General features: G+C 51.6%; 1 long non-coding RNA gene across 1 annotated transcript; it reads left to right on the top strand.

Moving 5' to 3' along the window:
• Nucleotides 1–10,151: 10,151 nt before the first annotated feature.
• On the top strand, nucleotides 10,152–13,099 carry LOC309885345. Its single transcript, XR_014318786.1, has 4 exons — nucleotides 10,152–11,516; nucleotides 12,216–12,308; nucleotides 12,759–12,906; nucleotides 13,023–13,099. It is a non-coding gene; the product is annotated as an uncharacterized lncRNA (long non-coding RNA).
• The last annotated feature ends 13,618 nt before the right edge of the window (nucleotides 13,100–26,717 follow it).

The following is a 26,717-nucleotide window of genomic DNA, read 5'->3' as shown; positions in this document are numbered from 1 at the left end:
GAATAATGAAGCTGCTGGTGAGCTGTCCCCTTCGTCCCTGGCTGTGGGGACAGCCTGGGGGTGGCCTTGCTCTGTCCCTGCATGTGATGGTGAGGAGCTGTCACCCTGCCATGGGGCTACCCTGGCATTGGGCAGCCAGGGCTCAGCCCAGTGCGTCCCTTTGGGGCCTTCCCCAATGCCCACATCTCTAAAAGCCACCTCTGGGTGTTTGTTATCACTGACCATGAGGTTTGTCACAGGGATGGCAAAGGTGCTCAGCGATGGCTCTTCTCTGAAGCCACCGAGCCCTGCCCCGAGACCCTTGGTGGAAAAAAATTATCCTCAGGAACTCCTCAGGAAGCCTGGCAAAGCATCCTGCTGCCATTCTGGGTTACTGCAGCCCACCCATTCCCCATCCGGCCCTGGTGGACACGAGGAAGTCTTTGCCTACAAGAGCACCTTGATCAAATAGATTTAAAAAAAAAAGTGAAAATCACATCTTTAATCAGCATGGACTTTTGAATTGATTTATGGGTGTCTGTTGCAGAGTAGGGACTGCTCTGCTACATGTTGAATGACATTTGGAAGAATAGAAATGGGCTTGGAAATTGCTTTTTTTTTTTTTTTTTCTATTTTTTGTGTTAGAGGAATGTCAGAGCACACGTGGCTGGGTGTCGGGGTGGTGGAATCAGGGAGTCCCCAAATTCATTGAGGAAGGTTAGCAGTAGAATGGGGCTTTTACTCTCCTGTAATATTTGATATCTGTCATGTGAACTTTAACCTACAACTACAGGTATCTAATTTGGAATTCGTTGCTTTTTTTTTTTTTAACTAGAAAATGATAATTACAGGAGATATTTGCAGGGAGAAGGCCTGGTCTTGATGGTTTTTAGTGAGGGAAGCTGGGGAGTATTTCCAACTTTGCCTACATCGTTCGTTGCTGGTGCAAAATTGCTTTTCATTTGGAGCTGAAGCTGGTGTGCTGTTTTGAAGTGAAAAACCAAATCACTCCCTGGGCTCGGTGAGCAGCTCCCTAGGGCAGTGGCTGTGCCAGGGGGGCTGCGGAGGCAGGACAGGAGGCTGGGGTGGAGGAGCTGCCTGGAGGCCACCCACTGCCCCCAGGAGCACCCCCTTGTCCCTTGGGAGAGCACCGCAGTCACTCCCTGTGCTCAGGGCGAAGCCTCCTGCGATGGTGCAGCCCAGGATGTGGCCAGAATTGGGAAGGGAAGGATGCTATTTATTAGGGAGACACTAAACAAACAGGTGGGTTTGTGGCTTTGGGGGGAGCTCAGCCAAGCTCGTGGCCCTGCTGCTTGGAGCACCGTGCCCTGTGCCAACCTGCAGACCTCTCACTGCCCCAAAATCGTCCTTTTGGCATGCCACCGAGCTGCCAGCGGCGATTCCTCCCAAGGAACTGACCCATTTCTCTCTTCTGTTCCCCCACAAGGCTTCCAGCAGCCCGGGCAGCCACTGCATCCCTGCCCAGAGTCTGCTGAGCCCCCAGCAATGAAGCTCAGGGCCCGGGACCCCCCCCACCTCCTGCAGCCCCCCCGGGCCCCCAGCGATGCCCAAGGCCTTGGCCAAGGGCTGTTGGCCCCGAGGGATGCGGGGGAAGGTGGCTAGCCCAGAGCCAGCCTTCAGTGACACCTAGTGGCAGCGGGGACACTCCCAGCACTGGCTCAGGGTGACGAGGCTTTTTTATTATCCCTAAGGGTTTTAAATTCATCTGCACAGCTTTGTGGGTTATGGCTCCGCATCCCTCCTCTGACAGACAGGAGGGCGTCTGCATGGGTGGGCGCAGGTGGGTTTCGGAGCACCCCACTTGTGACTTCAATCACAAAGTCTTTTTTTTTTTTTGTTTTTTTGCTATTTTGCACCTAAAGAGAGGAAGTTTTGGCAGGACAGGTTAGCCAGGGTCAGCTTTGATCTGCTCAGCTCCTTGAGTGAGGAGATCAAAAGGGAAAGGGAAAAGGAGACAGCAGCAGGTGAAGGGGTGTTGATGCTGCAGGATGCATGCAGTTGGGTTTCTCCTCCTGGAGTGGGTGATACACCACCTGGCCTCGATGCATGACAAGGACAAGAGGCGATGCTGACCTGTACTTGCAAATGCCACCAGCAAAACCCGAGCTGGTGCAGACACCCAGCCCCATTCATCCCTTAGCACTGCCCCCACGGGAAGGGATTCTCAGGCTGGGGCTGAGCCTTGGTGCCAGGAAAGGTTTTACCTCCTCCACCAAAAAAAAAACAAAAACAAAAAACAAATCTGGTTGACTTTGTTGCAGTGGAAATGGTTTTATGGGTTTATTTATTTATTTTTATCAACAGGGATCTGAACTTCCCTCCTGAGGTGACACAAAGCCCAGTTCAGCCTCCACACTGCTGAGAACTGCTGTTGCTCTAACAAGAGTGGATATAAATCTCACAGATGTTTTTTTTTCTTCCTTTCAAATGTCCTTATTGCTGCCCAGAGTGGTGTGTGCACACAGGGAAGGAGCTCCTTTGCTCCCTCACACTAGAGATGTGGTTGGTTTGCAGGCCTCAGACAGGTACATGTAGTATGAATATCCCAATCCTGCCTCAACAGCAGGAGGAGCACGGTGTGGGCAGCCTGTTGTGATTTTGTGCTGGAATTACCTGGAGGTGAAACTCCCCGAGGAGCTGGGACCCTCCCCAAGCAGCCCAGAAGCTCTTGCCCCATGTTCCCGTGTCCCCATTTGGGGGGATGAAGGGCCTGCAGTGGCTGTCCCCCCCAAAAAAAACTGACAGAGCACTGCTGTCCCATGCACAGTGTCCGAGGGCGTGCTGCCATCCCAAGCGATGTGGTGTTTCCCCATGATAAACCCTATCCAGCACAGCACGGCACAGACGCTGCTGGAGATTGTGTGACCGTAACCCAGCCTGGCACTGGCATCGCTGGAAGGGCTTAGCATGAAGAGAACAGTTCTCCCCATGTCTGCAGGTGTTGTAGCTTTCAGTGCTAATTATTGCGTGTTTTAATTCATCCATAACCAATATAATCTTCAAAGCTTAAATACATCTTGATGCGATGCTTCCATTGTCATTCCCTTTTCCTTTGAACTCCTGCGAGGAAGCCTCTGAGACCCCACAGCTATTGCTTTGTGTTTGCTTTTAATCAGCTTGCGTTTCTTCTGAAAAACAAACAATACCACAACGGTTTCTCCTTGGAAACTTCCACACGTTTCCAAGAAGAGAGCGTGAAAGCATGATTTGTTAATTGCTGAATTCCTTTCCTTGATGTCTTCCTTTCTTGTTATCTGTTTCGAGGCAAAGGGAACGGCTCGCTTAATTTAGTGGGGGAATCAGAGGGTGCATGTGTAAGTGGAAGCACAGTGACAGCATCACGTTGGTGTGATGCCAGGGATGTCACCAGGATGTCCCCACAGGTGCTGGCCCAGCCAGGTGAAGCTGCAGCGCCTGCCCCAGCCCAATGCCCGGTGCAGCCACGGCGCCTGTAGGGAAAAGCAGTGAGTTTGGGATCGTTTTTTTGCTTCTCATCTTTGCTCCCTGCTGGAGCTGATTTATCCCTGCAGCCTGCACAGCTACATCCAAGCGGGGCATGTTTCGCCTTTGTGCTACAGGAGATCGCTGTAAATTATTAGCTTCTGTGTGTCAGCTGGAGCCCGATGCAGCCCATAAAACTTTCTGGCCATGTTATTGCGCTGGAGCGTGGCACCGGGCTGCTGGCAGCAAGCTGCCCAGGGGAGAGGTTGCCAGCTCAAAGGATGTGTTATTCTCCAGCATGTCCCCATCCCTGTCCCCAGGATCGCCCACAGGCTCTGTGAGCACGTCTTTCTAGCACAGTGCAGCCTCCAAGGGGAGAGACCTGTCCCAGCTGCCGACCCCTTCCCAAACAGCCTCCAACCTGTTCCAGCTCTGCAGGGGCCGTGCCCACCCCTCCCGTGCCAAAGCACCCTGCAGCGCATGCTTGACACTTGCAGCTGGAAGAATTGTTGTTGTTCTTATTATTATTTATTAATGATTATCTCTGAGCATAGAATCGGTGAGATTAAAATTCAGAGGTCTCTGGGCGAGATCGCAGCCTGTTCGATATATTATCAGTAAGTGGTGCGCACACAAGGGTGGGGTGGGGAGAGAAGGGGATCTCACGAGAGCCACAAAAACCGGACTTTTAATTTAAAACTATCCTTCACTGACTTGTGCATCTCTCCTGCAAGACTATATTTTATTTCCCCCTGTGCAGCAGTAATCAGAAGGTAACAAGGGAGAAGGGGAAGCGGATTATCTTCCAGCTCTATCTGGCTGATTTCAGGGCTGTAAATTATAGATATATATGGTACAAAGGAGTGCTGGGATATTAATTTCTGTTGTTGAAAATCACAGACCCTCTGCTTTAATTTACTGCTAAATAATAAATGACATTGTAAGATACTCAGCAAAGATAAAGATGCCCCAGTAAATCAAAGAGCTCATAAGCACTTACGGATCAGTCTATCTTGTATGTGTACTTAAGTGGTTTATATTGTTCTCACAAAGCAGAAATAAGCAGGCGTTTAACTGATGTTATCTGCCAAAATAAAGGATGAACCTGTGATTCAAACAGTTTCCTACAAATCACCGTTTGCATTTGCAGAATTAAATGGGAAGTGGTGCTTCAGGGATTCTAAAAGGCTCTTAGCACCAAACCTGCCCCGCTGGAGGCGGTGGATGATGCTGGCAAGGAGAACAGCTGGGAGGTTTGGTAGGGTTTGCCTGCACCTCTCCAGAGAGGAATGCCATGTGCTTTTTAGAGTCACTTTGGCCAGTGCTTGTTCCTATACTCCATCTCCTGGCTCTAGATGTGTTTTTTCTCTCCTCCCCGGATCCACTCGTACCATGCAGTAGAATGCAATGGCAGAGCTGATAATGATCCCATGGGAGAAGCAGGAGCTCCTAGGCGGCCACGAGATGGATGCTGGGCTCGTGCACAGCCTCGAGGAGCTGGGCAGGCAACGTTCCCAGCCTGACAGGCTCCAGCAATCTGCAGTAAACTGGACAAATTCTGTCTGAATGCAACAGAAAGAGATCTCAAAATGCAGCTGCCTGTCCAGGCACAGGGCTGGGGAACCCGGCTGGGGTGTCCTTGTGTGCTGTGAGCTGGGACAAGTGTTCCGGAGTATTTCTAAGGCGTTTCAGAGTGGGGCTACCCCAGCAACAAATTAAGGGGGATTAGCACAGTCCTTCCTGGGCTGGCCCCAGCTACCACACATTTATGAGGTGCCTGGCCTTCCTCCTGCTATCCTGCCAAGCCAGGGACCAGGCGTGGTTAAGGCCAGTTGTTATCCCTGACGTCTGTCAGCCCGCAGAGCTGATTGTGTCCCCCTGGCTTGGTGGGGACGCTGGGTGAGTAACTGCTGGTGTTGGCCTCCTGCCCTACAGATGCCCCTGCAGCCAAGAAATGTCATCTTTGCAATCCAGATGTGTTTCTTGAAGGCATTAGCACCCCACAGCCCCTCGTGGCCTGGGTCTGTACCTCACAGATGTGCTGGTTGAGCAGTGGGGAGGACTTTCCGTCCCACTTCAGGGTTTGTTTCAGCTCCTTGAAGAGCTGCAGTTCTGCATGTTAATTCACACGAAGCATCACTTTGCCTGGCCACCACACTGCCTGCCCTGGTAGTTATCATTGCAGGGCATGTGGGCAGCAGCCCAGCTGGGTTTGTCGGAGTGAGCATGCAAACAGTGCTGCTGGTAGGTTGATGGCAGGGAAAGCCTCCAGCTGGGGACAGTGACAAGTGGCTGAGAGAGAAAACATCTCTCTCCAGCACAGCTGGATTTGGACAAGTGTGTTTCTCTGTGAGCAAGGGTGTTCAATAGCAAGCCATTAGGTTCAGAAACCTTTGTGTCCTTCTCTGAGGCTGGGGATTGGGAGCAGAGGATCTTCTGCTGGGAGGAATTCTAGAAACGGCTGACATTTGTACATGCTGGATGGTGGCTTCCAAATGCTGGAAACCTGCTCCCAAAGAGGCCAGAAAGCATTGTGTCTCTGCTTGCAGGTGCCTCACGCTCCTTGCTGCAGAGCTGATGACTGCGTGTCCCATGGTACATCCTGCGTCAGGGCAGGGGAGCAGTCACGGTGGACAATGGTCCCTGTTCCCAGGAGTTGCACTGCTGTTCTCTGTCCCCGTTCACTGTGCTGCAGCAGTGACTCCAAACGAGGAGGATCCAACCCAGGCTCCTGCTATTTTGTTTTGCTAATGCTGTTGAAAGACAGGACAGCTCCAATTTGCCCGGAGCTGCTCAGTTACAACATGGCACTGCAGGGAAGGTCTATACTGAAAACCATGTTTGACAGTGAAAACGTTTTGCTGGAGCACAGCATGAGAAAAACAAATTACTATGGCATAAACGAGCAAATCCATCATCAGAGGGAAGAGGAGGAGAGAATTGGTTTAAGGATCCACGTATGAGACTGTGACAGTAATCATATAACGGCCCTTTAAATGTCAAGGGGGATGAACGCGGTTTAATAGCAACAGAAATGCTGCCAAGCTGGGCGGCGTGTAACAGAGCAGATGGATAGATAGATCTACTTATTATCTACTCCCTGGAAAAAAAAAGAGAAGAAGATAATTCAGGTTTATGCTTGATCTAGTGTGTAAATCTCAGAAAGGTAATGCTTTCTTTTACCAAAAGGAAAAAAAAATAAAAATAGTTTGTTTTCAGACCCAGACAGCATGGGTTCAGCTGTACAAATGAGATGTATAACATTTAAAGCTGGCTGCAACCCTGGCAGTATTGTATCGAGGAAAAATGAAAGCACGGGGGCGTGGGAGCTGTCGGTCAGAGCTGGGTGGCACTGTGCCTCATTCAGCAGTGTTAAGAGTCAGAGGAAAGAAAAGGAGGTGGTGTGCCTCTGCTCTCAAGTTCTGCACATATGTGCCCCTGTGCTGTCCTGATGCAGGATGGAGAGGGAAGGAGGTGCCTGCCTGGAACAAGGTGTCCAGCTGCATCCTTCCAGTGCCAAGGTGCTTGTCCCTTCTGAAAGGCCAAGTTGCATTTTTAAATAATTAAAATGAAATCTGCCAAACTGACCCCCATTTTTTCTGTCTTCACCTCCCTCCACACCACTGCATGTGTATCCGGGTGTACTCAGCCCCACAGTGTTAAGCAGGTTGTGGGGAGCTCAGAGACCCTTTGAAGTGGTTGGAGAAGCCCCTTTCTGCTGTGAGGGTGCCGGGCTGTCAGCCTGCCCAGCACAGCCACTGCACAGAGGGACAGAGAGGTTTGGGGTCCGGCCTCTGACAACCTGCCTGCAGGGCTCTTCCACCACACTCTGGACACCTTCTGGTATCGTTACAGAGTTGTACTCTGTGTGGAAGGAAGAAAAAAAAAAAAAAAAAGCCACTGAGCATTGCCTCACCCCATACTAAACAAGCAACAGATGAAAAGCTGGGCCATATGGGGAGAGAGGTGAACATCCCTGGGCTTGTGACCACTGTTCAAAGGGCAGAAAGTAAGGGCTTGGCACCCTGAAAAAGTGGATGCAGGCTATGCAAACTGAGCTCCCCAAATCTGTGGGTATTCATGTTTCCATTTGTCCTTTTGTGTGGCAATTGTGTGTGTGCAAAACAGGGGCTCAGATTTCACGAGGACAGAAAAGACTTTTCTTGGTACTTGTGAAGCAGTCTGACCATGTATTTACAAACACCAGAAGAAAGACATGAGCGAGTGAATAGTTTATTGCACAGAGCAGCTCTGTGAGCGTACAGACAGCATGGCACGGGGTATAGGGCCACTAACGAGAGCCTAAAAGTTGATTTCCCTGCTCTGTCATTGGGTCGGGTCGGGCTGCCAGGGCTCTGCAGCAACCTGAAGGCGAGGGTTTGTGAGCAGTGCGGAGCTCGGCTTTGCAAGCTGCTCCTTCCACCCAGGTCCAACATGCATCATTTAGATCTGTGTCTATATTTTATAAAAGGTCTGCTAAAATGTGTTATTGCAGAAATAAAACTAAGTGCTTATTCATTTTTAATCAGCCATTGGGGAGAAAGCCCTTGCATGCTTGTTGTGGTGTTTTCCTTCTGTTGGGCTGTGTGTACCGAGATGTCTTGGAGGGAAATCTGTGATTAAATTACATGACTGAGATACCTTCATTCATGCTGAAAAGCCTCTCACTTAGCCATGAGCGGAGCTGTCAAAGCCACTGAAAGCGAAGCACAATTCACCGTGAATAGGGGGCCTCGGAAACCATAAAGAGCAAATTAGAGCTAAATATTGATTTACTCCACATTAACTCCAACCCCAGCTCCGAGCAAATCCAGCCTCCGAACACTCCATACAGAGAGGTTTAATGCTTATGTGCCTGTTTTTTGGAAAAACAAGACAGAAAACGTGCGCTTTCCTAGAATACAGGTTTTATTTTTGTTTTATTTTCTGGAGCACGTCGCGTTTCCTGTTCTCCGTGCGATTTTCCTGGCTGGGGCCTAGCTCGGGCCTGGCGGCGCCGCGCGTTGCCATGGCAAGGCCGGGCCCCTTTGCAGGAAGCCTGCCCCTTTAAGGCAGGCCTTGGAGGCCGGAAGTGCTCCCCCGAGGCGCTCTGGTCTCCTCCTCGTCTCGCTGCTCTTCCTGCTTCCGGTGGGGCGCGGGGCCGCGTGGTGGCGGGGGCGGGGGGCCGGGCAGGGCCGGGGGGGTGTTGGGGGGGGTTTATAGGGCCTGGGGGTGGCCATGGGGCGCTGAGGGTGGTTTATGGGGCCCTGGGGGTGGTTTATGGGGCCTGAGGGGGTCGTACTGGGGCTGGGGGCTGGTTATGGGGGGGCTGAGGGGGAGGTGGGGGCCTGGGGGGGGTTATACTGGGGCTGGGGGGGCTGGGGGTGGTTTATGGGGGGCTGAGGGGGAGGTAGGCGGTGGAGGGGGGTTGTACTGGGGCTGGGGGTGGCTTGTGGGGGTTTGGGGGTGGTTATGGGGGGCTGGGGGTGGTTTATAGGGCCTGAGGGGGTCGTGCTGGGGCTGGGGGCTGGTTATGGGGGGCTGAGAGGGAGGTGGGGGCAGGGGGTGCTTTGGGGGGGACTGGGGGGCTTATATAGGAGGTCTGGGATCAGCAATTGGTGGGCTGGGGGCATGTGGGGACTGTGGCAGGGCTGGGGGGGTCGTACTGGGGCTGGGGAATTATGGAGAACTGGGGGTGGGGGGGAAGATGGGGGAAGGCTTTGGGGCTATATTGGGGGTTGGGGTTCAGGGTATGCAGGGCTGGGGGGGTCATTGGGGTTTGGGTATGGCAGTGGGGGCTGGGGGAAAGATGAGGGATTATGTTGAGGCTGGGGGTCAGAGAATGGGGGGCTGGAAGGGGTGAGGGCTCAGGCAGCTTCTCCCTGAGCCCTGTGTGTTGCAGGATCCGTGCTGGGGGGCAGCTCCCAAGGAGCCACAGCCCCGAGTCATGACCGAAGCTCTCCAAGTCTGCGTGGGATGCCCATGTCCCTCAGGTGAGGGGGAATCAAGCCCATGCTGCCCTCAGTTGGGCTGGGGGCTGCGGGTGGGTGTGGAGGGGCTTGGGGCCGACCGCTGGCGGCTGCTTCTCAGCCCGTGCCTACCGGCCTGCCCCGTGCCCCAGATCAACCCCCCGCGGGCTCCCCGCCGGGGTTCCTCCCGTGCAGTAACAGGTGTGAGCATCCATGCAGCATTTTGGTGGTCATGTATGATACTGCACACAGCACGAGCCTGCCTTCGGCCAGGGGGATGTCCCCGTATGGCCGCTGGATTCCTTTCTTTATCCTGTACCATCCTGGCTTAAGAATCAAATCGTAGAGCTAAGTGGCATTGCCCTTCCTTCACAGGCAAGTTTTACAGACATGGAAGGTAGAATTTAGATACGCTACTGATATTTTATTTTTTTTCCCTTGATTTATCGCAGGAATAAATTATTGATTTATCTGAATTCCCAAGCTTTAGTTCCCAGGTAGCAGGGAATGCTGGCAGGCAGGGTTCTGTACTCAAACAGCCTGTGAGGTTCTGCTGGAAGCTGTGTACTTTGCTCTCCCGTTACATGTGAGCTTCTATTTAGTTTGACTTTTCTCCTCAAGTTGAGGAGTGCAGCTGAGGTCCCAGCTAAGGCAGCCATGCGTCCTTGCAGGCCTGGGTTGTGACCCTGGCCCCAAAGTGGTCTGGGCTTCTGGAAAAAAAAAAAAACCCACAAACAAAAACAACTTCCAAGACAAAGCAAGGCACTTCTCTTGTTTTTGTTTTGTTTTTGTTTTGTTTTGGTGTCCATCAGGTGCTCAGCACTAATATGCTTTCGGCATTTTTCAAGGTTAAAATGCTACGGGGAAGGATTTTAAAGGCAGCTGGGGGGTGGTGTGCTGCTTTTCTCAGGTGTTTCAGTGGAGCTGATACAGAGAAGGTGGATCTGTGCACGGCAGTGGTCCCTAGCTTTAGCTAACGCCCTGCCTGGGTAATGTTCTTTGTTCAAAAAACATTGCGGGATGTTTTGTGCTAGTCAGTTTGGGGTTGTTTTGTTTTACTGAGGCAAGGAGCAGTCTCAAGGGGCTCCTTTGAGCTTGCTGTGTACTAGCTAGAGCTGGGAGTTGTTTGTGTAAGACCAACAGGGAAGCCTCTGGGCTTTCATTTGAAGCTTGCCTGGTAACACAAGGAGACTTAGAGTATAGCTTTCGTATCTAAAACTGGCCGGCATCAGGGAAGGCCAAGTACAGCACAGTTCTGAGATAATAAAAGTCTGGTTCTCCACTCTCCAGTAAGTGAGCTGAACAGGGATCTAGATTGGGAGCCTTTCCAGTTAAATCCTGCCCAGTTGCCAGCAGCCCTGTGTGTGAGCAGCTGCCATGGCTGGCCGTGCCTGGGGAAGGTCCTGCTTAGAGGTCCAGCTTGTCAGGCCCTCTTCTGCAGCAGGGTTGAAACCAAGGCCTGTGTAAGCTTCTGAGCTGATAAAAGCACTGCTGTTTTAAAAGGCAGACGTCAGTGGCAAAGTGGTTGTTTCATCAGGGTAAGTAGGAGCACGTGTTTGGAGTAACCTGGATTCACTGCATCTCTTTTATCAGCCCACCAGGCTACCTGCAGCTCTCTTGAAGCTTGCAAGGCACGTGCAGGTGTAACAGAGCGCTCCCTAGTACAGTGTTCAGTAGATGGGCATGAGAGCTTAATGTTTTTTCCTCACCTGTATCGACTCTTATCAGGAAGCAGAAGGTATTGCTTCTTCCTGCAGGCCTCACCTAACAGCGAGTGCTGTACCTTAGGTAAAGCTGCAGGGGTGATGCAGTTTAACACCCCCCTTTTGATCCTTTGGACTGTGTAGGGTGAATTTCCTGCCCTTTGAATGACTTCAGTCAACCGTGACAATCGTGCTTGGGTTCAGCTGCGCGGTGGCTGGAAGATGTTGGGCTTTCCAGTGGCACCTGGGGGAGGGAGGGGGGTTGGTTGGTTCCTGGGCTTTTGTGCCAGGCTCTCATCTGAAGCTTAGAAATGACAGCTTTGCGGTGTGCCCCTAAATGCTGTGCTTAACACTTGCTGCTCCTTGCGTAGGTGTTCCTGCTCACCACAGAGGCTGCAGGGGCTGCGCCCTGTCCCAGGCCGAGGTAAGGGAGCTCAGCTGTGCTCTCTGCTTGCTGGAGGCAAAGCTGTGTGCTTTGGATCTGCAGCCAATCCTCCCTGTCTGCTTCGTCTTCTAAACACTGAACTCACCTGGACAGAGCTGTCTAATGGTGTCAGACTGCAGTTAAAAAGCATTTCACTTTTGTACCCCTGCAGACTGACTGTTCGTTATTACTGACAGAAGCTTTTCCCTTTCACTAATGTCACACTCTTCCTGGGTTACAGACTGGTATTTTCTGCCACATGGGCTGTCAAAGTGCATGGAGCACTGTATAGGGTGGTTGCAAATATCCTGATCTTTACTGCACTGGGAAATTGAGCTGTACTTATCCATTAAATCAAAAGATATATAAATACATAGCTATATTTAAAACTTGACAGGTTTCTAATAAAGGAGGGTAAGTTGGATATGAGTAAGAAATAAATCTTCTAAGCTTGAAGAATATTCCTTTTTAAAAGTACTCTGACTGAGGACTTTCCTGTCAACTAACTTTTAAAGTATAAAGCATTTTTTTATTTCAATTAACGTGCAGCGTAACCATTTGTGGGAGGGATCCCTAGCTGTTGGTGGCACTTTCTGGGTCTGGTGCCCTGGCATGTGCACTGAACAGCTCTGACATCTGTGTGCAGCTTTCCCTGCTGTGTGCTTGTTCTGCTTCAATGTCCTGGTTGTTTCTTTACAGGTGGCTGAACTGAAGGTCTCTGCGTGACGGTGGGAGTGCTGCCCTTGCAGTTCCCTTTGGTTATATCTGCGTGGTCTCTTCAGGTTATAAAAGGTAATTTTGTCTAAGTAGATGGTAAACATTAATAAAATCCAGTTCTCCAAGCTGGCTGTCTTTGTATTTAATGCCTGCTAGTATGTGTGAACAAAGCAAAAAGGTTTTTAACTCCCTGGAAGCGTGCACGTAGACAGGTAGGCACATAAAACCTTCTCCTGTGCTGACACCTGTGCCCAGGGCAGTCATGCTGGGGGTGCATGGTGTTCTCTAGGTGTGGTGCTTCAGGGATCTGTGGGGGTAATTCGATCTTGACAGTCACTAACGTATTCCTGAAAGAATCTGAGCATCTTGGTGTGCCAAGCTCTGATTTCCACTAGAGGGTGTGAAGGGCTGCAGAACGATGGCATTTCCCTGAAACTGGGAGACTTCCTTTAATCGGATGCGCGAGCAGCAAGGCTGTGGCAGGATTATGTTCCAGCTGAAGAACTCTGTTCTTTGTGTTGGCAGCAGCCCAGGTTACATCTGCTTTATGTAACCCATCAGCTGCACTCGCCGTGAAGCCCATGTGATGCTCAGCCCCGGCCGTCGTGCATCCTCTTGTGCTCTCAGGCAATGCACGCGTGCGCCCCGGGGGAGGCAGCTCTGCTCTGCTTTGGTACATCACCACGTTCCCTTCCCTTTCATCTGAGTCATAAAATCTGCCCTTGCTAAGCAAACAGTAAGTTTGTATTTGTATTTCAAAGAGCCCAGCTTCTAGGATTCTTTTCGTAGGGGGAATTTCCACTGAATCTGCAAGATTCCCAGGCCAAGCCAAGCCTGAGGCTGGTGTGTTGTGAAACCACGCTGACTGCTGAGCTGACACAGGTGGAGCCTCTTCCCGGTGCCGCAGCAGCCACACTGCTCCTTGGCCAAGTAAAGAACTTCTTCATTGCTAAATTTTGCCTCTTAAGTGTCATGTTCGGGACAAATTCCTGAGCAGAGCCAAGCCTGGCCCTGTTCTTGAGCAGTGCTGCCTTTGCTAGAGCAGTGAGAGCTTGAAAAGAGGTGTCAGGAGGAGCGATGGCCATCTCAGAATACTGGATTGCTGCAGCTTGAGTGTGTGCTCCTCTCTGCTGGTACTGGATGGGGTCTGGGGACACTTAAAGCTTGCTTTTTGCATTTGAGAGGGAAGCAGTTCCTTTGCTTACTGCTGCCAGCTCTGCTTTGGGGTGGAGGCTTGCTGGGGAGCAATGGGGATGTGGTGGAAACGTGTTGGTGCTCACTGGGCTAACAGGAATGCCCCTGCGGATGGTGAGGAATCGAGGCAGTGCCTGGAGGCAGGGCAGTCCTGCAGTGCCTTTTCTGCTTTTGCTTTGTTTTAAAGGAAATTTTACATCTATTTGACCTCGTGCCTTCTGCAAAAAATAATGATAATGCGCTCTCTGGAGATTTGAATTCAGAGTAGGTCAGCAAGGAGTTGGTCACTCTGTTCCTTTTTTTTTTTTTTTTTTTAATGCTTTTTTCCCAGCTTCTGCTGGGAGACGCTGTGTCACAGTCATGTGCACGACTGCCACGTGTGGTTTCCAGCTTACCCAGGTTTTTCCGAGGGCAGAGCTGAGCTGGTTAGTGACCCTGGCAGTGCTGCTCTGGTGAAATCCTCCTGGGGCTGACTAACAGGCAGGGCACAGCTTCCACGCTCGGTTTGCTGAGGCCTCTGCTGCTGACATGGAAAGTGGATTAGAGATTGCAAGCAGCATTCAATTGAGGGAAGCTCAACTGACTTGGGGGGGAATGAGTCAGTTCTGTGTTTGGGGCTCTGGAAACTGCTCATCATGCTGAAGCATCTTCCGTGTTCATCGGCTGAAGTGACTCCAACTGCGTTGTGAAGGTGGCTTACGTCTGTCGGGAGCAGTGAGTGTTGCCTCCCTGTGTCCCCTCTCCGGAGCCTCTCGTGCCCTGGGAAGGAGGATGCACCCAGTTTTGCTTGTCAGACACCCATGGGATTGTCCTACAGCCTGCAGCTGCTGTGAGCCTTTTAAATAGCAACTGAGAATGTAATGCCAAGACAGAGCCTGCGAACACCCTGGTTGTGAAGCGTTGGTATCACACGGATATGTTTTAACCCTGTCCTGTTTTCCCAGAAGTTTTGCCCACTGGTGGGGTAAATGTGTAAACCCCTAACGGGATTAGCACCTGGCTCATCCAAAAGGGAAATTGTTTCTAACCCGGTGCTCAGCAAGGTGCTGTTCCTTCTCTGGCTGCTCTGGCTCACCCCTGTGACAGCTGGGAATGCCAAATGGCTGTGGGGAGGTGCTGGGACAAAGCCTGCAAGGGCAGCTGCTCCTCCCAACAGCAACACAGCCGAAATATCGGTGTGAGTGAAAGAACACGGGGTACAACCATGTCCCTGCTGCAGCTGGCTCTGCTGCGGTGACAGCAACACCATGGACGGTGTTTTGTGTGCGGACAAGAAATAGGAATGATGCCTTCCAGGTGTAGCTCTGCAGGGACAGCATCCTTGGTGATTTCATGCCTCCGGGATCTCCTCGTGCTTGGAAAGCACTGGGAGAAGCAGAGGGAGCTGACATTGTGCAGGCAAGGTGCGGTGATCTGGGCAGGCTGAGCTCCTGCAGCGGGGTCAGAGTGTGTCACTGCTGGGTTTGCTGAACCACAGCAGTCCTGGGGTCAGCTCGTGGTCTGTCTCTACTGGAAAGATCTGGCTGCAGGTGCAGTAAAGGCAGTCAGTACCTTCTCGCAGACACCAGCGATAGCTGATGGTGCCACAACAGCTCTGCCACCCTCCAGCATGGCCTGATGAGATTTGTGCTTGTCTATATGACCTCCTGGGCCAGAGCTGCCACGTTCGTTGTCTTTTCAGACCTGTGGGAGCTGGTTGGGATCTGTGAAATGGAAAAGGAGAACAATCAGTCTTGGAGAAGGGGCATGTGCTGCCAGGCTGCCCTCAGCAAAGCTGGCTGCGAGCCCGATGGCTTTTGTTTGGCTGGAGCAAACAGTGCAGGTCCTCCGTGCTTCCCAAAGGCTGGGCTCAGAGATGTCCTCAGCCCTCCAGGCAGGTTTTAGGGGATTGTTTTCATTGGGAGGATGATGGTTCTCCTCTTAAATAGCAAATCCAGGCTGCAGAGCCCTGGTCTGTCTCCTGCATCTGAAAGGTGAAGGACACTGCCTGGGTACTGCAGGGTTGGGGTGCTGGGATGTCAGGATGCTGTGAGGTTTTAGAGTCCCTGATCCTGATCCCAGTGCTCTAGAACTACAGCTTCTTCCTTTAAAATTTCCAGAGGAAAAAAAAAAGAAATCTGAATTTGGCCTGACTTGAATTTTTCAGTGCTGGCATCTCCTGTGGGATAGAAAAGCTGTGCTTGGCCAAGCTGTCATAAAAATGTGTGAGGGCAATGGGTGTGAAGGGCAGCGAGGCACCTGCCGCCTGCCTTTGTTTAGCTGTGTGCTGTGCCAGTGGGAGGTTTCCCTGTCTCAGGATGATGTTTTTCTCCCCCATGGAGCCAACACCACAGCCTGGGTGAACGGCACCCCTGGGGACTGACTGGAGGGCAAATGCAGCCGCAGCCCTCCCCATGCGCAGCCTTGGCCATCACGGAGGGATGTGACTGCTGCTTCCCCAAAACGTGGGGCCATAAAACAGTGGTGCCAACAGCCACGTTCCTGCATGCTTGACCCAGCCTGGAGCCCAGCAGGGGTGCTGTGAGGTGGGACAGGGACCAGCTGCATCCTCGGGGCCAGGTTCTGGTGCAAAGCCAGTGGTAGGGTGGCAGCCAGCGCTGTCAGCCAGCCAAGCAAAGCCTCCGGCGGCTGAGCGTGAAATGGGTATTTATGTGCACAAGCACCAAATCAGTCAAAAAGAGGAAGAGGTGTCTGTACAGACACTTGTGCTCTACCTCTGCTCCAGACAGCCTGGGCTGGAGGAGGGAAGCTGGGCCCCAGGGAAGGGGAGCAGCTCCCACCTCGTCTCCTGCCTGTGTGCACGTAGGAAAATGCAAGAGGTCTGTGCCTGGGGAGCTGGACCTTGAGCTGGGACAGGAATCGGTTAATGCTATCGGTGTGTTATGCAAACTGCTGAACTTTGCATCTCAGAAAAAGAAACTCAAAGAAATTGAGTGCGTGGAGAGCAGCTGCTGGGGTTGCTTCTGCTGCTCAAGCAGCAACAGCACCGCCTGGTTCCCACCTCTCCTCCCTCCATCGCCCATCAGGGAGCCTCGGCTGCTCTCTTAGGACACATCGGGGGAGTGTTAGCAAGCACAGCTCCAGGCCGGCTCCTTCCCACTGAGCATCACTCAGCCCTTAGCTAAGGACCCCCTCTGCTAAGAGCTTCATTCCAGCTGCTCCCCGGAAAGCTGTTCTCAGTCTCTGGGTCTGGCTGCAGCACTGCTCTTCCCTCAGCAGAACTTAAAGAGGGAGAGAATGAGCTGCAGGGAGGGCTCGTTGCCCACCCAGGTCTCATCTTGGGGGTCGAGGCCAGGCTGAGCTCTGGGGAGCAGAGCTGGGTGCAGCACGAGCACTGCTGGGTGGCAGGAGCCAGCCTGGTGTCAGTCACCGTGCTGTGATAATGGCAGAGGGCAACTGAAGGAAGCTTTACAAAATGTTTTTTTTTTTTTAAGCTCTAGCTATGAAAGCGGCAGTGGCTCCAAGTTGGACCTTCCAGCCAGAGGTGCTCAGGCTTAATTTGACAGCTATTCCTTAAATATTTAAAAAGCTGCCTGGAATAAACTGAATGCTTCCGAGTAGTGACCTAAATTCCACTTGCTGTAAATTTCATTAGAAAGTGGATTTGTGTGCCTGCCAGCAGCAAGCCGCTCTGCAGCTTCATTGATCCGACCAAACCATGTGCTGTGCAAGTGCCTTCCTCAGCAGATTTTTAAAGAGCTCCCTGCTGCGTGCTCCTATCCTCTATGTGCCTTGTTCCCTTGCCTTCCTCCTCCCTTCCTCTCTTTTTCCTCCCGGTGCGAGCACATCGTTTGTTTACTAATCACGTCGCATCGTTAGCTGCATGGATCCATCCCACCGGCTGTGTGGGCAAGGCTGAAGCAGCTGGGAAGGGAACGTCCCTGTCCTTCAGCCAGCCCCAGGAGCTTTGCTCTCTGCTCCCCGTCCTGGGGCAGGCAGGAGCTTCTGCAGAGGGGCAGGGCCCAGCCCAGGCTGCTCGCAGGGAGCTCACCTGTGGCTCCAACACCTTTGGAGAAATCTCCTTTCCTTCTGCTGCCCCCAAAGCGCCGTCTGTCCTTGTGCAAGCACCACTTCGGAGCTTGTGGAGAGGCGTGATGGCAGCCCAGGTGGCACGTACTGAGCCTCACTAGGGAAACACGCCTGGGGAGACGTGGTCCTGCCAGGGCACCGGGTGCACGAGCAACGTGCGAGCTCCTGAGTGGGGACATGGGGACACGCAGCTCGTGGCAGCGTGCTCGCTGCCCACTTGTCTGGGTTCTGGGTGGTAACAGGTCAACAGGACCTGCTGCCACCTCTCTGGCATCACAGGAGGTGCTTGGGCACGATGTTCCTCACCATCCTCTCCATACAGCTCAGGGACAGCTCGTGCATGACCTGCAAGAGGTGCTGCCTTGCCTCGGCTCTACGGTGGTGGCTGATTTTTAGTTCAGCCTGAGTCTTGGTGAAAGAGGCTACAGCAGCACTGGGGACAGGACCTTGCTGGCTCTCAGTGTCCAGACGTGGGCTACGTTAATGCTGCCACAGGAGGGTCCCTGCTTTGCACCCCTACCCGTGATGGCAGGGCTCAAAACAGCTCCACGGCTGCCTGTGCTCTGGGGAAGGGCTGTAACTGGCCCAGAAATCTGCTTTTTGGGGCTGGGAGCGTCACCAAAGCAGCAGTTTTCCTCTGCAGCCGATAAGGAGGTTAAGTGAAAAATGAAATTTATCTCTATCTCCTTCCTCGTGCTTTCTGATCTCTGCCAACAGAGCTGAAGATGGGGGAGGATTTTTTTTCTATATTTAGCTTCGGAGAAATTGCTATAACTAATCGGCTTTAGGATACTGGGCTCGCTCTTTTATTTTATCTTTTTTATGTCGTTAAGACCTTGTCATGTGGCTATGGGCTGTGGCTTGCTGGCTCTGGGTTTGCTGGGCTCTTTTTCTTTTTTTTCTCCTATGGAGTCAATTAATAACCTGCAAAAATAACACTTCCAGCTGTTCCTCTTGCAGTTGCTGGGCTGGAGTCTAATTACCGGGCCTCGGATCCCAAATCCTGCTTTGCATGGAACAGGGACAGGAGGAGGAGGTGGCAAAGCAAAGAAGAAAAAAAAAAAAAGTGTGATTTGGGTGCTATTTTTAGCCTTTTCAAGACAAATGTAAAAAGACCCTCAGGCTGCTTGCGTCCTAAATCTGATCGTATGCACAGCATCGTTCCCATGGCATGGTGCAGCAGCCGTGGTGGGCTGGGTGGTTTTATTTCAGCAGTTTGCTTGCCTGTGTTTAAAACCTCCTCCTGGGCCGGTTTGAGCCGTGCCGTGGTGGTGCAGCTTCCATCCCCGTGCTGATGGGGTTTTGCAGTCTCCTGTAGGTCTCCACATGTCGCTGCCTGTGCTGGATGGGGTCACAGCAAGGAGGGAAGGCACATGGCTGCCCTAAAAGTGTCCTCTTCTGTGGATTGGGATACAAAATGGGGATTTGCCAGCCCTGGTTTCGGGGCAGGCTCCTGCAGAGCTCCTGGCTTGCAGTGTACACACAGTAGGATGTCGGGCTGTGTTTCCAGGCTCTGCCCTGGGGGTAGCCTGGGGCATATGGGCTCCTTTCATTGAGACTCATTTCTGAGTCTCGACTAAATTTTATTGCTCAAAAGCAAATAAAACAAGCAGCTGTTCATTAGCTAATCTGAACTACTCAGTGGCCACGCGTCAGTCTGTAGCTACCAGCTTGAAACCATGGCTGCAAACAGGCTTCCTGTGCTGGAGACTGTTCCCTTCATGAAACCAAGTTATTTTGAGGATGCCATTTGGAAGCTGCCCTCCCAAAAACTCTTCATCCCACTTGCACAGGGGTTGCGGAGCCGGTACTATGCCCAGAAGGCAATTCCACCTCTTCCCTCTCTGCTCCTGCTCCTCCTTCCCCACGCTGACAGCTGCAGGAGCCGCGAGGCGTTAAATATTTCATCTCTCATCCCTACAGAGCCGAGGCCGGGTGTCCCTTCGGCACAGCTCTGCTCTCAGTCTTCTTAGCCAGGGGCGGAGGATGCCATCGATCTCTGCTCGCTCCCGTCTAGCAGAGAGGCTGCAAACGTGGCTTCCCATCACGCGGCGCATTAGCCAAAATTAATTCCAGGGCGGCGAGGCAGCCAGTGGGTTCTCAAGGCCGAGACAGATCCGTGCTGCAGCCACGTGAGGAGGGGCAGAGCAGCTCCCCAGATGCAGCTGGCCTTCTGCTCAGCAGGACCCACACTCTGTAGGACGTGGAAGACGCTGGGGCCGGTGACACGGGCGGTTCAGCTATAAGGGACATCTGTCTGCACCATGCTCCCATTCAGGCTGCTGCTGCAGCAAATGGGGGCATTTTGATGCGTCTTGCTGGCTTTCTTTCATCCCCAGCCACAGGCACGCCTGTGGAGCACAGGAAGGTTCCTCCCCTGTGACAAGGAAAAAGAAATCAGCAAGCAGATCGAGCGTGTACAGCAAATAATGAGATCGCCTTGGATACGGCGGCGGAATTCATGCAAAGAATTGTGCTGATCAGAGGAGATAAGCAGCAGTTCCGTGGCCTGTGAGCAGCATCACGAGGCTCGTGTTTCTCAAGTGTTTTCTCAGAGATGCTTGGATGGAGGCTGCCAGCAGAGGCCCGATCCAGGGACAGATTGAGCTGCTTTAGCTATTACACTTAGGAGCGTGATTTAAAAAATAAACCCTGGAATAGCTGTGCTGGTGGTTATTTTGGTGGGGAAGTGCCTCGTAATACGTCGCATTTTCCTTGAGGCTTGGGAATAGGCGATACAGAAGTGAGCTCTTCTGTACCAGCAGAGCAGCACCCACAGAGAAGGCTCGTCCTGAGGGAGCCCTCGTTGGAGGGGCCGAGTACTGGTGCAGTCAGTGAAAGGAGCGAAGTTTGTGGAATGCTTTAACAACCAGCAATTGTTTCTTATTAATCCCCTGGTATTATAAAAGGGAAAAAAAAATCACAGTATTTTACAGGCAAATAAAGACAAAGCGTCTAGCTAGCGAACAGCTCAGTGGCTCATTCAGTGCTTGTTAAAGCAGCTGAGGGTGTTTGTGCTGTCAGACTGATTTGAAGGAGGGATAGTAAACGGCTTTGTTTTTATTTTTATGGGAAATGTACTCAGCTCTGCGTTAGCAATGCCTCTTAGTCTACGCTGGTGTTTTTTCGAAGGACTGAAAAGTGTCGTTAATGGCTAGATGAGTTCCAGGCACTCCTTTAAGGCACTTCGAGAATCGACTGGTACCAGGAGCCTCCCTGCGAGGCTAGTACCAGAAGGCTGCTAGGCAGTGGCAGATGGGCACGAGTAGCACTTCCAAAGGCACTTCAGGAAAGTAAAGCATTCCCCAAAGCCCAGTAAAGCCTCCCTTGATTGCAGTCCCAGCTTCCTGTACCACGTGCATGGCAGCAGCCTCACCGATAGTAAAATACCCCGGCAAATACGTTATCATCCAAGTGGTTTTTCCCTTTATGCTGAAAAAAAGAGAAGGGGAGGGGGCCATGTTCCTTGAGGCAGTTTGGTTTTCCTGTGCCACCTCCTGAGGTCTCAGGGATAAAATAATTTTGGGAGGGCCCCAAAGAGCGTCCCCTCTCTCCCCACGCTCCCCCAAGAAGGCTGTGCTGTCAACCTGGGTGTTACAAGCATCCTGCGTGTTGCTAACCCATTTCCTGCGCTGAAACGAGTGTTGGATTTGATGCTGTTAGCTCTCCTCGTGATTTAATTATCACAGTGCCAGCAGCCTCCCGGCTGCCCACCTTGGCTTTAGCACTGCCCTGCTCACAGGTGGGGGAAGCACGCAGGAAGCGCTGCACAGTTACGGGCTTCGCAGGAGAGGCTGTGGGTGCTTTCCACGTGCTCATCCTGATTCACGTATTTTATGAATCAGAACTTAGTCCTGTTTGGTAACGCTTGCCTACGTAGGTGTTAATGTCATTGGTATCCGGGCTCTGATGTCAGCTGCTGGAGCCCAGGCGCTGGCAGCTGGTGTCCCTGGCCAGCTCCCAGCCTGCAATTCAATTTCCCCATCAGTCACTTCGGAAGACAGGAAAAAAACACATTTCTGTCTGTTTGTGACACCAAATCACAAAGGGCTTCAGGCTACAAGTTCATTTAAGGCTCTTCCACACTGTGACACATGGGAAAGCTCAGAAAAATCGAATAATGCTATAGAAGTGACACCCTCATCTATACTGTGCTAAACTACTGTAAGCTAAGGCCAGCTTAATCCTGGATGAACATCTCTGCGCAAGAGTTTAATGTCTTTTAGGTTTCTTACATTACCATCGTCTCTCTGAACACAGATCAGTCCAGGCACGTTTTGCCCTGTTCCCAGTCTTGTCAATGGTGGAAAAGTACCACAAAGGGCAAAGGCAGCAGCACGGGGGAATAAGGGCATCCCCCTGGAAGCACAGAGCTCTGCGCTGCCTTCTGACACTGACCCTCTGCCTGAGCTTTTGTGTAGCACTTTGAGCCTGAATATTTCTGTCTGCACGTTGGGATTATTAGTATGTTCCCTGACTTTACAAAGGGCTTGAGGATCTCCAGAGATGCGTGTGCATCATTTCCCCAGGTTGAGCTTTCAAAAATACACCCAGAGAAGCACGTTCCCCTATGTCTGGAGGACCCAGCTGGGATGTCACAGCTGCTTTGGTTCTTAGAGCGAAGGAATTCAGACCAGCTGAGAGCCAGCCCCACCACCAGGTATTGCTTCCTAGACTGACAAAGGAAAGAGAGAATTGTGACACCTAGTTAAGTGCATATAACTGTGCCTAATAAGAAGTGTGTGTAAACCAGAATCGCATGCCTGCAGGGCGCAACTCTGTCCTACTAACTGCCTGTCAGCTATCCTGCTTATTTTATCTGGAAACATTATCATCTGGGAGCTTTTTCATGGCTTTAGATGTTTAGGAAGAGGACATTTATTTCAATTTAGCCAGTGGAACAGAAAAAATTCCACTGAGTCAGACAGAGCTGATTTATTAGGGAACGACTCTGGAAGATCTTCCTTTTATCTGACCTCAAAATCTCATCCCTTCTTTCACATTCCTTAATATGCTTACTGCTTAGCAGCCACAAATTCAATGAATGCGTGCCCTGTCTTGCTGAGAACTCCTAACAACCCCTTCATACAAAAGCTGTGAAGATGAGACCTGCTGGACAGTAAGAAGCAATGACCGCTCCACTTTTATTAGGACTCTCTGGGATGCAAATGAAAGGGAACACAGCGAGCCCCTGCTGGCTGAATTCCACGGGCTTGCACCCAGCTACAGAAAGGCCCAGAGGCATTTTGAGTCTTTTTGTGTACACATCAGCCCCGTGCTGCTCCCAGGCAATTGCACATTAACTTAGCTGTTATTAGTAATAAGGGATTGGCTGCCGATGGTTCAAACTAATTTCCATGGGAATATTGCCTGAAACAGGATAAATGACTGGGTTTTGAGTTGTGCAACCAGACTTTGTAACGTGAAGGAATGAAACCCAGGAAAAGTGTTCACGTGGTGGGGAGTGACTGACCTTGCATAACCTCCACAAGGCCCATATTCCCTCCATTTCTAGCATGCTGCATTCCTTATTTTCTGAAAATACCAGTTTGCACTTTCAGCCTGTGTCCTTTGGGATTAAATTTTTATCACCCCTCACAGCATTCCTTAAACATTTCACCCACTTATTCATTTATTTACACTCCTAATGATGCACTGCTGGAGCTTCCATAAGAGAAGACGAATCAGGAATATGAACAATAATAGAAACATTTTAAAACATACTGCTCTCCTCTGCTGTGTCTATCTCGTTAAGATTATTGCTACAGAAGAGAGGCAAGACACCTACTACGACTGACTTAAACATTATATGATGCACTGATAATGTCTTCACCTTATCAATAAACTCCAAATGCCTTTAGGAGCCTTAACGAAGCTTTTCAGGTTATACGGCTATTTGGTTAAATGAAATAGAGGCGGTTAATAAGATTTCCCAGACTGTACAGGGAGAAGCATTATGAACAAAGAGGAATCTGAGTGGGCGTACATTCCTCACCCTGCTATACTGGTAGGATTATATCTCAGGCCTTCGGAGCAGGAAAAGGATGTTGCAGGCGTAATGGCAGGGAATATCAATCAGGTACCTAAATCTAATTATGAAATTACTAGATTAACTAGCTAACTTTGGTTATACGAATGGGACTGGCCAAGTGCCACGAGAGAAACCAGATTTAGAGACACAATTTCTCAACACTTTAAAGAACTACTTGTAAGGACTAGTTTCAGATCAGACAACAGACCTTTCTTGACTAACTTTAAGACACATGCTTTGTGTAAGAAAGTACTGTAGCTGATTCACTACTTAATAGCTACCACAAATTCAGCCTTCCTAGAAAAATAATTGCACCAGAAGGACAGGATAATGACTCTAAATTTTAGTGGCCGGATTTATTTTTTGAGGCAAGCAGGTAATAATAAAACATATTCAGGGCGAAAGCATCGCCTTGATGGAGTCATAGAAGGGAACAGAACTGTTTGCCCCTAATTTTCAAGTCCTTATTTTAACAGCTTGTAACACACTGGTACAGGACAAAACACGGCTGTATTTCCTGCTTTCAGTACATCATGTTATGGCTGTGTCAGACATGGATTAAGACAGCAGAGCTTGTCGTTTGGACACGTGGAGCTGTGAGGCATCCTGGGCTGGGTGACGGCTGCCTGGGGACAGCAGAGTGAGGCAGGTGGCGGCTCAGGCGTGTTGGAGGCCTGCTTCTGTGCTCCCACAGCACTGGCTAGGTTGTGCCCTGTCTGCCTCCAGGTCCCAGGACAGCTTCTGCTCCTCCTCAGGTGATGAACCCAAACAGGGCCGCTGTTATCTCTACTAAAATGGTACAGTGCTTGCCCTGAGAAAATACCTAGAAGATGCTAGGCTTCAGTCCTTTGCCATTTCAAGTCCCAGGCAAGGTTTTGGGAGTTTCTCACCCTGCTGCTAGTCCTCCATCATTTCAAGGCCCTGGACAGGCTTTCCAGACCATTTGTCACCCCTCTTTCAGTCCTTTGCCATTTCAAGCTCTGGGCAGTCTGTTGGGACCATTTCTCACACCTCTTTCAGCCCTTCCAGGTTTTTGGGACAGTTTCTCTCCCTTCTTGGAGCTCTTCACCACTTCAAGCCTCAGGCAGGCTTTCAGGTCAGTTTTTTCCCCACTTGTTCCCCCTGTCAGGTCACCCCACAGTGCCTGGTGACCCCAGCGGTGCTGCCCCTCACCCTGTCCCATTACCCTGTCCCCTCACACCCAGCACAGCTCTCGGTGTCCCACTGCCCTGCCTCACCCCGAACCTCTCCCCTCCCTCCTGAGGCACTCTGCCCTGCTTCGAAGCCCTGAGGAGCCGCAGATAACGATAAGGAGCTCCGCAGAGCCACAGCCGTGCCTTTGTGAGGGACGTTATTAAACATTATCAGCTGAAGCCTTGCACTGAGGGCAGAACTGAAGGGTTTAACACCGAGCTTGGGCTGAGGGAGGCTTAGTGAGGAGGGGGGGGGGGGCCACCACAGCCCCTCAGCGACCACACTCCCCTCACACAATGCGCATGCGCAAACGGCCGCGCGGGGAGACGGCGCCCGCCTTCCTCCCCCCCTCCCATCGTAAGGCCGGGCGCGCATGCGCACTGCTCCCTCGCCCCCCCTCCCCGCCCCGTCACCAGTAACAACAGGCGGCGGCGCCCCCGCCCCTCCCCCGCCGGAACCGGCGGCGGCGCTGCCCCGCGCCGGCATGAGGAGGGCAGAGCGCGGCGGGCGGCGAGGCGGTAAGGCGGCCCTCGGCGCGGTCCTGCGGCCACCCCCCGGTCCCCTCAGCCTCCTCAGACACCTCTAATACCCCCCCCAGCCACCTCCAGTCCTCCCTCAGCCGCCCCCCGGTTCCCTCAGCCGTCCCTCACAGCCACCTTCCGTCCACCTCCTTCCCTCAGTCCCCTTCTGTCCCTTCATCGCCGGTCCCCCTCAGCCCCTCTCACCCACCTGATCCCCCTCAGCCACCTCCCGACCCCCTTTGTGCCCCCTCAGCCCCCGTCCCCCTCAACCACCTCCCGCCCACCTCAGCCCCACGCCCAGCTCCCTTCCCTCAGCCCCCCCCCAGCTCCCCCTCAGCCCCCTCTGTCCCCCCTCAGCCCCTCTCCCCGTTCCCTTCCCTCTCTCCTCCATCCTCTCCAGCCCCTTTTCAGTCCCCTCAGCCCCCCCTTGTCCTCCCCCAGCACCCTCCGGGCCGTTACCGGGGGCAGCCCCGAGCCCCCCCCGGGCACCTCAGCCCGCTGCAGGTGCTGGGCTCTTTGTTTGCTCGAGGCTTTGGCAGGGTGCTGGGCTTTGCTGCTGCTTCAGGGGGGTGTTGGAAGATGGGGTCAGGCGCGGGGAAATTCCTTAAATTTCCTGGGAGTCCGGGGTTTGGTGGGTTTCCGAGGAGCTGCGGTGCCGGTGCTCGGCGCTCCGAGTTGGTAACTCCTTCCAGAAGTGCTGTAGATAATGTGAGAACGCGCTCGAAAAATAAAAAAAAAAAGGGGGGGAAAAAAAAAGAAGAAGAAAGCAAAATTAACTTATTGTAATAAAGCCATTTCTCGCTAAAATTAGGCTGGCTAGCAGCCAGAGTTTTCATCTGCAAGTGTGGCTGCCAGTATACTTCAATAAATGTAATTGCCTTCAAGAAAGTTTGGGTCAAACACTTTGCTAGGGTAAGCAGATATAACGCTGCTGGAGGAGCTCCTGTTCGGTTCGCTGGTGAATTTCTTTCTGGTGATGTTGGAATATCTGTAGTTGCTCTAAGGTTTGCTTCCTCCCCAGCTATTTCTGAAGTCTCTCTTAAAAAATCCTGGTTATTTTGATTTGGAAGTGATGTAGGAATGCATTGTCTTAATTTGCTGTAATATTTATTTTTTTTTATTTCTGAAAGTGAGGGCTTTTAAAGTTTGGAGTATTTTAAAACTTTTTTTAACTAATCCCAATTCAGAATGAGCCACGAGCAGCCCAATTACTGTGCTGGGGAACCAGGCAAAGCTTCTCTGCCTTTGGCTTGTATGTGCTAATGTTTGGTTCTCAGCAGCAGTGCAGGAAGTCTCACCACCCAGATGAATAGTCATAAAGTCTGTTGAAGGCTTGTTACTAAAACTGGACTGAAAATGTGCTAATTTCAAGTCTTTTTTTGGAAGAAATTATAACGAGTCATTTCTGACAAAAATACACATAGCTTTTCAGAGACCTGTTGTTTCATTTAAAAAAAAAAAAAAAAGGTCTTCATGGAGTTGCGGATAGAACTGCAAGCATGATATCACACTCAA

Source organism: Aythya marila (assembly GCF_965140915.1).
Source record: "Aythya marila genome assembly, chromosome: 18".
Classification (NCBI taxonomy): Eukaryota; Metazoa; Chordata; class Aves; order Anseriformes; family Anatidae; genus Aythya; species Aythya marila.
Note: the sequence above shows the minus strand (reverse complement) of the source record. Positions and strands in the feature narration are given on the sequence as shown.